Here is a 6,000-nt window from a genome sequence, read left to right on the forward strand (position 1 = left end):
TGTACAAACTGCTGGTTCGCCTTGGAAGTGGTATGTGGGAGAATGTAATGATTTGGTTGAGCTTCTCTTCTGATCTTACATGAGTCTTGGTGGAATTTGATTGCTACCAGATGTGTTATTCTGAGCCTTACAGCACAATTTTCAAGTGCAGTTTAGTAACTAACCAGCTTGACCGCTTGTCATGGATGTTTTCTGACGAAGGTTATGACAGCCTTTGCGCAATGAATAGAGTTTAAGTTGGGTGGATGTAAATCCATCCTACCAGTCACTAGTATATACAGTATCTCATTCACTGCTCCCCTCTAGGGTTTTTTTGAGCACCTGAAGTTTAGAAAAAACAAACCCCCAAAATATTCATAAGAAGTTTGAGGACGGAACAAAAAGCAGCAGACAAAAGACACTCCAGCTTCCATCTCGTTGTCTAGAGTGCTAGGATCAAGCTCAATAAAGGTCAAAGATCCTGAACAGAAGCACGGGGAGACACGTGCACTCCAAAGGACGTCAGTATTCAGAAGATTACAATACCACTGGCAGCTGGGGCTTCTGCACACCTACCAAGAGATCCACTCTGACTTCTACTTGGATAACTATTTTTCTTGAAAAGCCTTTTTTGTGCATCTGAAGAATGGAATTATTGGCCTGTCCCGTTAGAATGGAACAGAGGTACCATTGTCATAGAGCTGCTTTAAAAAAAATTCCTAGACTGAAAGAAAAACAACTGGAGTCACAGTTGGATCAAAAGCAACTGAAGCTCTTGGGCTTGCATCCATTAGCTGGAGGTGAATTGAAATAAACTCCCCATTCCACAGAGCTTCGGCAATCTCCTGGGAACTATACTCACCTCCAAAGCTATAAATAAATAAATAAAAGCAGCAAGCCCAGACCTCCCGCACCATCCTATTTGACATAGTAGTCCACACTTGGGTGGTCCAATTCGTAAACCAGTCTCTCCTTCATGACAGTGGAAAACACTAAATCATGCTTGTGAAAACTGAATATAGTTCCCAAAAAGATAGGAAAAAGAAACAGAATATCAGCAAAAGCAAATTAAGTGCTCAAGAACGAGGGAGCTGAATGAAAGAAGCCATTTAAAATTAAACTTGCTTTGGGCACTCCATGCCCCAGGGCATTTTGATTCGTTTTGGCAATTTCCCCTCCCCCCCATTTTTTGAAACATCCAAGCCTACAATAATATTGGCCGGGATGGCCTCCTGCCCCCCACTATAGAACCTGAATGATTCCAGATTTGCTAAGTGTCAAACGCCTGGCATCCTCTGTAAAAGCAAGATAAAGTTTCATGAGACCCCCTTCTTTCTCCTGCTGACACACACTTTCCAGAAAAATGGCTGTTGCTGAGGGAAAGTGCAAAAAGCTACAGTGACCCCATTCTTCTACCTTATCCTCAAGCTGCAGGTAGCACTTTTGCATTTCCCCATCACTGTTATTTGAACACGGGCTTGTAATTCTCCCTAGAATAACCTACAGCTGCAATATGACAGCACAAAGTCAAAGCATCCCCAAGACACATACAGGACAAACATCCACACCTAAAGAGCTTGCCTATGGTTACATGCTATTCTTGTTGGAACGTATACCACACCCCGTTCCCAAAGCCTAGAACATAACCAGAGTCCTGAACACTCAGTTCTCCACTGATGTTTCACCTATAACCAGGAAAATAGATTTTAAAAAAAAATCATGCTTCATTTTAGGAACAAAACTGGTAACATCCTTTTAGTTCTAATTACAAAGCTTAACTCGACCGCATTTAACACTGTAGGGCTATAGGCTCGCCTTCCACTACCAGGGCATGTGGCTAAAAATTGTCTGTAACATCATAAAACAAACACAAACCTCAGTGCAAAGCACAAGAGGAACCAAGTTTATTCAGATAAAACAGGAACAACAGATTTAATGTTCAGACCTTGACTTTGCAAAGTAAGTGGGATTTTTAACGGCAGCCCTCAGGGTTGCATACAATTTACCTCTTATTGAACGCATGTGAGACTAGATACCAGGAGACTGACAATTACACATTTTCACCTGTACCACCAGTCTGAAGGCAACCTCGTCATTAAGATTGTTTTCAGCTGCTTAATCTTGTTATCTACCAGAAAGGTAATGATGATGAAGACACCTTCCACCTCCCCTTCCACATGCGCACTACCCTGCCTTTCCCACTCACATAATCCTCTGAAGATTCTTATGTTCCATAGACACAGGTCTATCCAAAGACCTTGTTTCAGATCAGGTCTCAGGTGCCTATGAGAAAGCATGTTCTTTGGGTTGGATCCGCCCTCAAAATCATAAAAATCAGACGTTTTGTAATTCACCAGACAAAATATGCACTTTCTAACCAAGATACCACATCTTGCCATCTCTTTAATTTGAAAGCATTGATCTTGCTCCTTCTCATAGAACAGCAGCTTTACACTTTTGCACTGGAAATAGAGAAATCAGGGAAAAGATGGACTCTAACCAGAAAGCGTTATATCCAGGATGAGGTTGAGTAGCCTGACACACAATTACATCTTGTAGCTCTACTAAAGCAACTAAGCAGAGAGACGAAAGGGAAACTTAAGCAAATGAGCTTTTCATGCCAGAGGCTTCACAACAAATTAGGCAGCCATTGACTACCATTTCTGAAAACACCATGTCACACTGTTACCTTTAATTTCATCATACTCTAGGAATAAACATGTCCTAATAGCACCAGCAGTACAGAAGATGTTTACACTAAACTGCAGTCTTAAATAAAACTCACAAAAAACCCCAAACCCCTAATAAGTAAGTGAGAAATATGAAAGTAATACATGCATGATTTGCTTTTCCTTTGCAGCACAGCTGACCCTCCTGCAGTGTGCAGTTTTAACTAGAATTTTTTAACTTCTTACCGGTTTTCCTAAAAATGTACCCATATTATGACATCCATAGCATACTGTTATCAACCAAAATGCTGAATAGACACCAATAAACACAGTATATATGTTCTGGGTATATACAGCACAGTATATACATTCAGTTTGGTATTATATGTAAATAAACACACAATGTATAGAATATCCTGTTCTCTATTCTATCAATTATCTTACATGGCCAAAGAAAGCTGGAGACACTCATAAGCAGCTTTATTTTTTAGCAGTTTTAAGGATTTATGGCTGTTTGGAAATCCCAGTAGTATACTAAAGCACATCTGATATTCAATGTTAATAATGCATAATGTCATTTCACTGGGGGATGATGAAACCCATCTACCTGAAAACACTCTCCTTGGTTTAGCTCAAGACTTCAAAGAGATTGAAGTGACGTCTAACTACAGCCAGTCTCACATTTTAGCCGTTTCGTGTAGTATCCTGTACATAGGTCTTTATATTTTGTCTACAATAAAATGAGCAGTTACAGAGTTTGATTTTTGTCACAAGGTCAGGTGCACAAAATATGAATTAGCGTATGAATTGTATGTAGGCACGATTATTTTGACTACGTGTTCAAAACCCACTTACCCTTACTGCAGAAATTTCTTTTTTTCAGACTAAACGAACGAGAGAAGCAATTGGAAGGGGACAATAATTTTTTAAATTTAAATTTTAAATTTAAATTTCAAATCTTTTAAACACGTGCACTGGACAAGAAACTGAATTTGAAGGAAAGGGTATAGGGAAGCAAATGGTAGGGCAGGGCAAGTTAAATTGTTTGATGATATTCTGTAAGGCATTTCCATTAAGGACACACAGTCTAACAGACACACTGTACCAACCCTCTGATCAGGTTGATACGTCATGAATACAACTACACCATTTGGCATGCAGACAAGGTAAGCAGAAGAACGTGTTACTAATTAGGTTCAGCTAAGCACCAAACTCCTGGTTACACTGAAGACTGAAGCTGTATTTTGGAAACCAGTGAATCCTGAAAGGGGGAAAAACCCAAAAAGTTTACCCAACAGAACTTAGGGTCCAGCACCAACGAAGACACCAAACCCCTGGTGACGGCTGAGGTCTCAGAAGCGGCTCTTAGCACCACTGACCCACCAGGACCAGAATCAGAAGGCAGCAGCCAGCACAGCTAGACTGATTTTGGTATTCAAACTAATTCACACAAAGACAGAGAATGAAACCTGGGGCCTTCTGATCTGCAGCCCGGGCACTAAGCATTGTCTCACCTTTCAAGAACCCAGGCACCAGGGAAAGTTACGTGCTCTGCTTGCACATATGCTGTCAGTGCACTCAAAACGACAAGGTATCATTCAGAGGGAAAGACCTTTATCACAGAACTAACAGTATGGTTAAACGTAGGTTCGGTACTAGCTCCTTTGGAACCTGGTTTCAAACCTCATTTGACCCCGTGGTTTGACCTTACACCACAGGCAGATGCAATTTGTAACGTCTCATATTTTATCGCTACGTTACAACCATCATCAGTCTGCCGCTCATTACTAAACGCGCCCTTACTCACGCGTCAGAGCCTACTGTCGTTCATTCGCATGCACACACATAACGCACACTTCAGAATAAGACTAGTTAATCTATCACTATCTCAGGGCTGGAAAACAGAGCCCGCACTGAAGAAAGCTTACAAGTTTTTCCTTTCACATAATCATCTCAGAGGCAGCTGCCCGATAAAACAGCATTAACGCAGTGAATACTTTGTTAATTTAGAAATACTAGTACAGCTAACCCAAGCATCAGTCCTAGACACGTTGTACTCTCTGCTGCTAAAACAGGACTTTCCGATAACTTGTGTTTACTGAAAGACTCGCTTAGTGCATCAGCCTCTGTATTTCTCATGGAATCTTGCTAATAATAGTGAACAGGTCCAGAAGGACGAGGTCATTTGGGGTCATTTATCTAACAGTATTAAAACAGACCAGGAATGTAGCAAAAAGACCGCTCATGCCAGAACCCAAAAGTTCATATAAAGGTAACCAAGAGTCCCCTAACTAGTAGGGCAAATAAGAGGCAGATTGAGGCATTAGTAGGAAAATAAGTTGCCATTTTAATATGGTTTGTGGGCACATTTTCCCCCTCAGTGATGATGGGGAGATTTCAGGCTCTAGCCCTTTTTCGTTTCCCCCCTTAACTCTAAAAGCATCCTTTGTTTTTGAAAAACTTACAGCATCTGGACTCACAGACATCAAATATTGGATCATTTAATACATTTGAACTATAAGCTGTCATTACAGTGAGAAAGCAAGAGCTTGTCTGCACAAAAGTTTTACCAGTACGACACACCAATACAGGCAAAACTCACCTACCCATGTAAGCACAAAGGCGTATTTATCCCAGTCACTTTTCCATTTGATGTCCTTTCTAACACGCATCTAGTTGAAGAAAACCCCTGGTGTCACTGCAGAAGAGTGACTACAAGGAAGTGCAAGGTTTTGGTCAAATTCACTCTTCCAGATCCAGATGCACCGGGAGAAGAGCTCCATCTTAGGAAACTACCATCCCAGCAATTTATTGCAAATTATTCAGGTGATTATACTCTAATTTTCTTCAGGTAGGTTAACCTGAACAGTTAAGGTAGTTGACCTCATGGAATACAGAGCAAGCATTTTACACCTCTGTCTTTGAATGGAAGTTTCTCTAGTCACTCCTTGATAAAACTGGTTTGAAACTAAACAAAGCCTACCCTCTTTGTGGGAGGCTTAGACTAAATGGGTTTTCCTTCATTAAAACATTTTAGAAAATTAGGGGGGGAAAAACTTCATAGGCTAATCAATAAAGATATAAGTTACCAGATGTAGACCATCTGAACAATATCAAAGTGTTTGGTCTCAATTTATTTCTGAAGTCAATCGGGCATCATTGAAGAAGTTTCTTGCACAAGCATTCACTATATCCCACTTCTGTTGCATTTCAACACTTCTAAGCATGGTTCCTTTTTGGTAACGCTTTTAAAAAGTGGCAGAGACCCCTTCTGATTTTTATAGTATAAAACTTTTGCTGGAATGGAACAACAGCAAAATAACTTTGGATGCTTGAAAAAACATTTTTATGT

The sequence above is a fragment of the Rissa tridactyla genome, chromosome 1 (genome assembly GCF_028500815.1).
Source record: "Rissa tridactyla isolate bRisTri1 chromosome 1, bRisTri1.patW.cur.20221130, whole genome shotgun sequence".
Classification (NCBI taxonomy): domain Eukaryota; kingdom Metazoa; phylum Chordata; class Aves; order Charadriiformes; family Laridae; genus Rissa; species Rissa tridactyla.